Source organism: Coregonus clupeaformis, chromosome 38 (genome assembly GCF_020615455.1).
Source record: "Coregonus clupeaformis isolate EN_2021a chromosome 38, ASM2061545v1, whole genome shotgun sequence".
NCBI classification, from domain to species: Eukaryota; Metazoa; Chordata; class Actinopteri; order Salmoniformes; family Salmonidae; genus Coregonus; species Coregonus clupeaformis.
In genome coordinates, this window is record NC_059229.1 from 4,288,410 (window position 1) to 4,299,093 (window position 10,684).

Here is a 10,684-nt window from a genome sequence, read left to right on the forward strand (position 1 = left end):
AAAAATCCTACAATGTGATTTTCTGGAAAGAAAAATCTCAATTTGTCTGTCATAGTTGACGTGTACCTATGATGAAAATTACAGGCCTCCCTCATCTTTTTAAGTGGGAGAACTTGCACAATTGGTGGCTGACTAAATACTTTTTCCCCCCACTGTATACTGTATTATCTATAGTACTGTTATGACGAGTTTCTCTGGTATCGAGTACTTCAGGATGGGACACAGATGGAGAGTTGATTCATCGTTATTTAATGCAGTACTGGATTCAATGACAGGCGGTACGGACGTAGCCTCTTGTCATATGACTTCCATAGAAAATCTCTCAGTTTATATTATGCTCTCCGAGCTACTTTTGTCCATCATCTGCCAACCATCATTGAGTGTCACTCATCTCCTACAATAGGATCCCCATACATGGTATCGTGTGTCACCCTAGTATGTACTATGTAGTACGTATGGCCAGGCCATTCCATCACGTACACCTTCTAAGATTAGCCCAAGTGGCCCCCAATCTATCTTGGCACACCAACCCTCTGTCACTCACCAGTGACCTCTATAACACATTTTGTGTCCTTGTCCTCTCTCCCACATGCAGCTCAGGAGTTTCCAAACATTAATAATCTTATATCAAAAGTCATCATATCAGGTACTATCATGGTACTATAGAAACTGATACAGACTACAGACAGACAGCACACAGTCTAGTACTATAGAAACGGATACAGACTATAGACAGACAGTCTAGTACTATAGAAACTGATACAGACTACAGAAATACAGACAGACAGACAGACAGACAGACAGACAGACAGACAGACAGACAGACAGACAGACAGACAGACAGACAGACAGACAGACAGACAGACAGACAGACAGACAGACAGACAGACAGACAGACAGACAACTCACCTGAGAGGAGACAGCATGAGACAACATGGAGTATCTTCATTCTGGACAGTTACTCCTCAATTACTATACTGTTAAAGTTACTTTACTACCAGTGTTACTATAATGTTAAAGTAACTTTACCATTACAGTTACTATGCTGTTAAAGTTACTTTATTATCACAGTTACTATACTGTTTAAGTGACTTTACGATACTACCAAGCACAGGTCCACAACAGCTTGTCTGTCAGCTACTCTCAGTCCTACTAAACCATCAGCAGTTAGACAGTGTTTGACAGCTGGGTGTTTCTGAAGTGCTCTTTTTTCCTCTATTGAAAGCTCCTCCCTCCTCTGACACCACACCTCTGTGTCTCTCTCTCTCTCTCTCTCTCTCTCTCTCTCTCTCTCTCTCTCTCTCTCTCTCTCTCTCTCTCTCTCATTTTTTTTATTTAGTAATAACTAGACTGTTAGTAATATAGCTGATAATAATGTTCATAGTAATTACAACAAATACACTAAACTGTTAGTGATGTAGCTAATGATAATGTTAAAAGTAATTACAACAAATAATAACAAATGAGAATAATAAGAATGCAATTAATACCAGAACTAGTTGTAACCTGAGTTATAGTAACAGAGAGTAATGAGAAGTGATGACATGGAAAAGACAGAAAAGATCTAAAAGGCTAATATTAATAATCACACTATATTTTTTGTTGTCTGTCCCTCAGATTGTGGCAGGAGGCCACATACAGAGCATTCTGAAATTATTCAGACCCCTTGAAATTTTCCAAATTTTGTTACGTTACAGCCTTATTCTAAAATTGATTAAATTATATTTTTCCTCATCAATCTACACACAATACCCCATCATGACAAAGCGAAAACACATTTTCAGATTTTTTTGCAAATTTCTTAAAAATAAAAACAGAAATACCTTATTTACATAAGTATTCAGACCCTTTGCTTTGAGACTCGAAATTGAGCTCAGGTGCATTCTGTTTCCATTGATCATTCTTGAGATGTTTCTACAACTTCATTGGAGTCCACCTGTGGTAAATTCAATTGATTGGACATGATTTGTAAAGGCAAACACCTGTCTATATGAGGTCCCACAGTTGACAACACATGTCAGAGAACGAAAACCAAGCCATGAGGTCGAAGGAATTGTCCATTGAGCTCAGAGACAGGATTATGTCGAGACACAGATCTGGGAAAAGGGTACCAAAACATTTCTGCAGCATTGAAGGTCCTCAAGAACACAGTGGCCTCCATCATTCTTAAATGGAAGAAGTTTTGAACCACCAAGACTCTTCCTAGTGATGGCTGCCCGGCCAAACAGAGCAATCGTGGAAGAAGGGTCTTCGTCAGGGAGGTGACCAAGAACCCATTGGTCACTCTGACAGCGCTCCAGAGTTCCTCTGCAGCACTCCACCAATCAGGCCTTTATCGTAGAGTGGCCAGACAGAAACCACTCCTCAGTAAAAGGCACATGACAGCCCGCTTGGAGTTTGCCAAAAGGCACCTAAAGGACTCAGACCATGAGAAACAAGATTCTCTGGTTTGATGAAACCAAGATTGAACTCTTTGGCCTGAAGGCCAAGCATCACGTCTGGAGGAAACCTGGCACTATCCCTACTGTGAAGCATGGTGGTGGCAGCGTCATGCTGTGGGGATGTTTTTCAGCGGCAGGGACTGGGAGACTAGTCAGGATCGAGGGAAAGATGAAAGGAGCAAAGTACAGAGAGTTCCTTGATGAAAACCTGCTCCAGATCACTCAGGACCTCAGACTGGGGTGAAGGTTCACCTTCCAAAAGGGCAATGACCCTAAGCACAAAGCCAAGACAACGCAGGAGTGGCTTTGGGACAAGTCTCTGAATGTCCTTGATTGGCCCAGCCAGAGCCCGGACTTGAACCCGATCAAACATCTCTGGAGAGACCTGAAAATAGCTGTGCACCGATGCTCCCCATCCAACGTGACAGAGCTTGAGAGGATCTGCAGAGAAGAATGGGAGAAACTCCTCAAATACAGGTGTGCCAAGCTTGTAGCGTCAAACCCAAGAAGAATCGAGGCTGTAATCGCTGCTGAAGGTGCTTTAACAAAGTACTGAGTAAAGGGTCTGAATACTTATGTAAATGTCATATTTCCGTTTTTTATTTTGTGTAAGTACTGAGTAAAGGGTCTGAATACTTATGTAAATGTCATATTTTAGTATTTAATTTTTATAAAACCTGTTTTGCTTTGTCATTACGGGTTAATGTGTGTAGATTGATGAGGGAAACAACTATTTAATCAATTTTAGAAAAAGGCTGTAACTTAACAAAATGAGAAAAAAATGTGCATACATTACGAATTCACTGTATTTGGCAAAAACAAAACACAGCATTTTGGTTTTTCAGCAAGTATGTTTATGTTTGTCTTCATCATTTAGGTTTTCAAATTCTTAGTATTGTTTCATAATTTTGGGGAATAATGTATTTATTCTCTCTTTCTCTTTCTCTTTCTCTTTCTCTTTCTCTTTCTCTTTCTCTTTCTCTTTCTCTTTCTCTTTCTCTTTCTCTTTCTCTTTCTCTATCTCTCTATCTCTCTCTCTCTCTCTCTCTCTCTCTCTCTCTCTCTCTCTCTCTCTCTCTCTCTCTCTCTCTCTCTCTCTCTCTCTCTCTCTCTTTCTCTTTCTCTTTCTCTTTCTCTTTCTCTTTCTCTTTCTCTTTCTCTTTCTCTTTCTCTTTCTCTTTCTCTCTCTCTCTCTCTATCTCTCTCTCTCTCTCTCTCTCTCTCTCTCTCTCTCTCTCTCTCTCTCTCTCTCTCTCTCTCTCTCTCTCTCTCTCTCTCTCTCTCTCTCTCTCTCTCTCTCTCTCTCTCTCTCTCTCTCTCTCTATATATATATATATATATATATATATATCACATTTCATGGATCCAAATAAGTTATAAGTAAATCAGTATGGTGCAGAATGGATTTTCTTACATTAGGTACACATGTTACGAAGACCAACACTTAATGAACACATTACTGTCTCTGTGTGAGTCTTGGGTTGTTGTATTGAGGGTTTGGTAGGTGGGGGTCTTGGGTTGTTTTGTTTAGGGTTTGGTTGGTGGAGTCTTGGGTTGTTGAGTTTAGGGTTTGGTAGGTGGAGTCTTGGGTTGTTGTATTGAGGGTTTGGTAGGTGGAGTCTTGGGTTGTTGTATTGAGGGTTTGGTAGGTGGAGTCTTGGGTTGTTGTATTGAGGGTTTGGTAGGTGGAGTCTTGGGTTGTTGTATTAAGGGTTTGGTAGGTGGAGTCTTGGGTTGTTGTATTGATGGTACCCTCTCTTACACACACTGTGATTCCTGTATCTGGCTTGGAGTCTGGCCCTGTGGAACACACAACATACAATGTATATACAAAAGTATGTGGACACCCCTTCAAATGAGTGGAAACAACTATTTCAGCCACACCCGTTGCTGACAGGTGTATAAAATATAGTACCCAGCCATGCAATCTCCATAGTTAAACATTGGCATTAGAATGACCCTACTGAAGAGCTCAGTGACTTTCAACGTGGCACTGTCATATGATGCCACCTTTCAACAAGTGAGTTTGTCAAATTCCTGCCCTGCTAGAGCTGCCCCGGTCAACTGTAAGTGCTGTTATTGTGAAGTGGAAACGCTACCCCAACATCATACAATGACATTCTAGACGATTCTGGCTTCCAACTTTGTGGCAACAGTTTTGTGGAAGGCCCTTTCCTGTTTCAGCATGACAATTCCCCCGTGCAGAAAGCGAGGTCCATACAGAACTGGTTTGTCGAGATCGGTGAGGAAGAAATTGACTAGCCTGCACAGAGCCCTGACCTCAACCCCATCGAACACCTTTGGGATGAATTGGAACACCGACTGCGAGCCAGGCCTAATTGCCCAACCTCAGAGCTCTTGCTCCTGAATGGAAGCAAGTCCCCACAGCAATGTTCCAACATCTAGTGGAAAGCCATCCCAGATGAGTGGATGCTGTTATAGTCCTCTGTAGCTCAGCTGGTAGAGCACGGCGCTTGTAACGCCAAGGTAGTGAGTTCGATCCCCGGGACCACCCATACACAAAAATGTATGCACTCATGACTGTAAGTCGCTTTGGATAAAAGCGTCTGCAAAATGGCATATTAATTAATTAATTAATTAATAGCAGCAAAGGGGGGACCAACTCCATATTAATGCCCATGATTTTGGAATGAGATGTTCGACAAGCAGATTCCTACATACTTTAGATCATGTAGTGTATCATGAACAATGGTTGCAGTGTGTGTGTCTGTTGCCTGCGTTCATGTACATATACAGTGGGGAGAACCAGTATTTGATGCACTGCCGATTTTGCAGGTTTTCCTACTTACAAAGCATGTAGAGGTCTGTAATTTTTATCATAGGTACACTTCAACTGTGAAATTCTCCAGAAAATCACATTGTATGATTTTTAAGTAATTAATTTGCATTTTATTGCATGACATAAGTATTTGATACATCAGAAAAGCAGAACTTAATATTTGGTACAGAAACCTTTGTTTGCAATTACAGAGATCATACGTTTCCTGTAGGTCTTGACCAGGTTTGCACACACTGCAGCAGGGATTTTGGCCCACTCCTCCATACAGACCTTCTCCAGATCCTTCAGGTTTCGGGGCTGTCGCTGGGCAATACGGACTTTCAGCTCCCTCCAAAGATTTTCTATTGGGTTCAGGTCTGGAGACTGGCTAGGCCACTCCAGGACCTTGAGATGCTTCTTACGGAGCCACTCCTTAGTTGCCCTGGCTGTGTGTTTCGGGTCGTTGTCATGCTGGAAGACCCAGCCATGACCCATCTTCAATGCTCTTACTGAGGGAAGGAGGTTGTTGGCCAAGATCTCGCGATACATGGCCCCATCCATCCTCCCCTCAATACGGTGCAGTTGTCCTGTCCCCTTTGCAGAAAAGCATCCCCAAAGAATGATGTTCCCACCTCCATGCTTCACGGTTGGGATGGTGTTCTTGGGGTTGTACTCATCCTTCTTCTTCCTCCAAACACGGCGAGTGGAGTTTAGACAAAAAAGCTCTATTTTTGTCTCATCAGACCACATGACCTTCTCCCATTCCTCCTCTGGATCATCCAGATGGTAATTGGCAAACTTCAGACGGGCCTGGACATGCGCTGGCTTGAGCAGGGGGACTTTGCGTCCGCTGCAGGATTTTAATCCATGACGGTGTAGTGTGTACTAATGGTTTTCTTTGAGACTGTGGTCCCAGCTCTCTTCAGGTCATTGTCAAGGTCCTGCCGTGTAGTTCTGGGCTGATCCCTCACCTTCCTCATGATCATTGATGCCCCACGAGGTGAGATCTTGCATGGAGCCCCAGACCGAGAGTGATTGACCGTCATCTTGAACTTTTTCCATTTTCTAATAATTGCGCCAACAGTTGTTGCCTTCTCACCAAGCTGCTTGCCTATTGTCCTGTAGCCCATCCCAGCCTTGTGCAGGTCTACAATTTTATCCCTGATGTCCTTACACAGCTCTCTGGTCTTGGCCATTGTGGAGAGGTTGGAGACTGTTTGATTGAATGTGTGGACAGGTGTCTTTTATACAGATAACGAGTTCAAACAGGTAAAGTTAATACAGGTAATGAGTGGAGAACAGGAGGGCTTCTTAAAGAAAAACTAACAGGTCTGTGAGAGCCGGAATTCTTACTGGTTGGTAGGTGATCAAATACTTATGTCATGCAATAAAATGCAAATTAATTACTTAAAAATCATACAATGTGATTTCCTGGATTTTTGTTTTAGATTCCGTCTCTCACAGTTGAAGTGTACCTATGATAAAGATTACAGACCTCTACATGCTTTGTAAGTAGGAAAACCTGCGAAATCGGCAGTGTATCAAATACTTGTTCTCACCACTGTATATACATTCATATGAGGGTTACTCACTTGATGATTTCCTGTCTCTCCTCCATTTGTAGATCAGTAGCAGGATGAGTCCCACCACCAACACAGTCAGACTCACACACACCATGATGACCACTGGGGTACCTAGAATTACAAATACAAGATAATAACATTCCTCTCAGACCCTTCTCCTTCCTTCAGCTACTGTACCAGTTTCCTAACCACCTAGTCCCCCTACTGTACCAGTTTCCTAACATCCTAGTCCCCAAACTGTACTAGTTTCCTAACCAACTAGTCCTCCTATAACTACTGTACCAGTTTCCTAACCACCTAGTCCCCCGACTGTACCAGTTTCCTAACCACCTATTCCTCCTACAACTACTGTACCAGTTTCCTAACCACCTAGTCATCCTACTGTACCAGTTTCCTAACCACCTAGTCCTTCTACTGTACCAGTTTCCTAACCACCTAGTCATCCTACTGTACCAGTTTCCTAACCACCTAGTCCTCCTACTGTACCAGTTTCCTCACCACCTAGTCCTCCTACAACTACTGTACCAGTTTCCTAACACCTAGTCCCCCGACTGTACCAGTTTCCTAACCACCTAGTCATCCTACTGTACCAGTTTCCTCACCACCTAGTCCTCCTACAACTACTGTACCAGTTTCCTAACACCTAGTCCTCCTACTACTACTGTACCAGTTTCCTAACCACCTAGTCTCCCTACTGTACCCGTTTCCTATTCACCTATTTCTTCTACAGCTTCCCCAGCTAGAATGATAAGAGTTGTAATGTGTTCCTACCTGTTCTGGGAGTTCCAGTGGTCACAAGAAGAGGAGCTAGGGAAGATAAGACACAGGATGAAGATACTGATGTGTGTGTTTATGTGTGTGTGTGTGTGTGTGTGTGTGTGTGTGTTTGTGAGAGAGAGACGTAGAGACAGAGAGACAGAGAGAGAAGAGAGAGAAACAGATGCAGCTTGAGCCCACCTTCTTCAACATATATACCAAAGAAATGGCGAGGGCACTAGAACAGTCTGCAGCTCATGGCCTCGGCCTACTAGAATCTGAAATCAAATGTCTACTGTTTTCTGATGATTTTTTTGATGATGATGATCTGGTGCTTTTGTCCCCAACTAAGGAGGGCCTACAGCAGCACCTAGATCTTCTGCACAGATTCTGTCAGACCTGGGCCTTGACAGTAAATCTCAGTTAGACAAAAATAATGGTGTTCCAAAAAGGTCAATTTGCTAGGACCAAAAAATACATAGAGCACACAAAAAACTACCTACCTCGACCTAAACATCAGCACCACAGGTAACTTCCACAAAGCTGTGAACAATCTGGCAAAAAGGGCCTTCTATGCCATCAAAAGGAACAACAAATCCTGTCTAAATAAACTTAAATCAGTTGTAGAACCCAGTTTCCTAACCACCTAGTCATCCTACTGTACCAGTTTCCTAACCACCTAGTCTCCCTACTGTACCCGTTTCCTATTCACCTATTTCTTCTACAGCTTCCCCAGCTAGAATGATAAGAGTTGTAATGTGTTCCTACCTGTTCTGGGAGTTCCAGTGGTCACAAGAAGAGGAGCTAGGGAAGAGAAGACACAGGATGAAGATACTGATGTGTGTTTTTATGTGTGTGTGTGTGTGTGTGTGTGTTTGTGAGAGAGAGAGAGAGAGACGTAGAGACAGAGAGACAGAGAGAGAAGAGAGAGAAACAGATGCAGCTTGAGCCCACCTTCTTCAACATATATACCAAAGAAATGGCGAGGGCACTAGAACAGTCTGCAGCTCCTGGCCTCGGCCTACTAGAATCTGAAATCAAATGTCTACTGTTTTCTGATTATTTTTTTGATGATGATGATCTGGTGCTTTTGTCCCCAACCAAGGAGGGCCTACAGCAGCACCTAGATCTTCTGCACAGATTCTGTCAGACCTGGGCCTTGACAGTAAATCTCAGTTAGACAAAAATAATGGTGTTCCAAAAAGGTCAATTTGCTAGGACCAAAAAATACATAGAGCACACAAAAAACTACCTACCTCGGCCTAAACATCAGCACCACAGGAAACTTCCACAAAGCTGTGAACAATCTGGCAAAAAGGGCCTTCTATGCCATCAAAAGGAACAACAAATCCTGTCTAAATAAACTTAAATCAGTTGTAGAACCCATTGCCCTTTATGGTTGTGAGGTCTGGAGTCTGCTCACCAACCAAGAATTGACAAAATGGGACAAACAACACATTGAGACTCTGCATGCAGAATCCTGCAAAAACATCCTCCATGTACAATGTAAAACACCAAATAATGCATGCAAACTTGAATTAGGACTGCACGCTATACTAAGGTATGACACAACATATAAATGAGGAACCACTGTAGCCTTGCTATTGAGAAAGGATGCCATAGCCAGACCTGGCACTCAAGAGAAGGCAGGCTATGTGCACACTGCCCACAAAATGAGGTGGAAACTGAACTGCACTTCCTAACCTCTTGCCAAATGTATGACCGTATTAGTGAAGCCTCCATCTCCTCTGTCATCTATAGTGTATCTCCCTCTCTCAATATAGTTCTTGCTGTCCTCAGTTTGAACCAGAATGTCACTGTTACTTAAACATATACTGTTGCAGAAGTACTTGTAATTGGTCCCTGCCCATGTGAATGAGCAGACGAAAGCGACCTGTCCTCCAACAACTCCGGTCACGTTAGTGATGACTGAGTCCACAACACATAGAGCTGTCAAACAGAAACACACAGTCACTAAAGAGGAACTGGACCACATTGTCCTGAACACCATCATACTGGACCCATCAACAGAGAGGTAAGAGGACAACACACAGGCATCATTACAAGGTAGCATGCAATATTAGAAATGAAAATCCAACTGGGGCGGAACGGGACACTAAGAACAAGAGAAATAAGGGAGAGACTCGATTCACCATATGAGTCCCTGAGAGTGTTACAGACGGCACGTTAGAAATACTGTAAAGGGTCCAAACAGTTTTCTTAAAAGATTGAGCCAGCATATGCAGCATTTAACCATGAACGCAGTCTCCACTAACACAGGAACATTACCTTTGAATATTCATCAGGCTGTAAAGCTCAACTTCCTGGATACGGATTGAATAGAGCCCTAAGTAAAAACATACAATGGACAATAGAGTTAACAATAACTACAACAATGTCATAGACGACATGTTGGTCTGTCAGATACTGTCCCTACATAATTCACAACAGTTTCAAAGGAATAGAGACATTTCATATGTCATTATGGCTACAGAATGGAATTATCCTCTGTTCTCTCTCTCTCTCTCTCTCTCTCTCTCTCTCTCTCTCTCTCTCTCTCTTTCTCTCTCTCTCTCTCTTTCTCGCTCTCTCTCTTCTCTCTCTGCTGTGTGAAAATGGTTCAAACCGGCCGGAGGTTGGACTTCTGAACCACAAGAGAACTCAGCTAGCTGTGGTTGTATACCAAATAGCACCCTATTCCCTACATAGTGCACTACTTTTGACCAGGCCCCAAAGGGCTCTGAGTAATATAGTGATCAAGTAACCATAGCAACAGAGGCTATGGTGTCAGCAGCAGCTCTCCACAAACCTCAGGTAGTTGCATCACTTTCAGGCCTCTGAGAGACTCACATCTACACCATCATCACCATGAGAAGAGAGGAGAGGAGAGGAGGAGGAGGAGAGGAGAGGAGAGGAGAGGAGAGGGAGAGGAGAGGAGAGGTTTCCTCTCTCTCTCTCTCTCTCCTCTCTCTCTCTCTCTCTCTCTCTCTCTCTCTCTCTCTCCATCTCCCTCTCTCTGTCTCCCTCTCTCTGTCTCTCTCCCTCTCTCTGTCTCCTCTCTCTCTCTCTCTCTCTCATCTCTCCTCTTTTCTCTCTGTCTCTGTCTACTCTCTCTCTCTCTCTCT

The 10,684-nt window shown here is 43.1% G+C and overlaps 1 long non-coding RNA gene across 1 annotated transcript; it reads right to left on the reverse strand.

Annotated features, from left to right (window-relative positions):
* Positions 1-3,805: 3,805 nt before the first annotated feature.
* On the reverse strand, positions 3,806-7,616 carry LOC121534357. Its single transcript, XR_006657928.1, has 3 exons — positions 7,575-7,616; positions 6,813-6,914; positions 3,806-4,241 (listed from the first exon to the last, which is right to left on the reverse strand). It is a non-coding gene; the product is annotated as an uncharacterized LOC121534357 (long non-coding RNA).
* Positions 7,617-10,684: the final 3,068 nt, after the last annotated feature.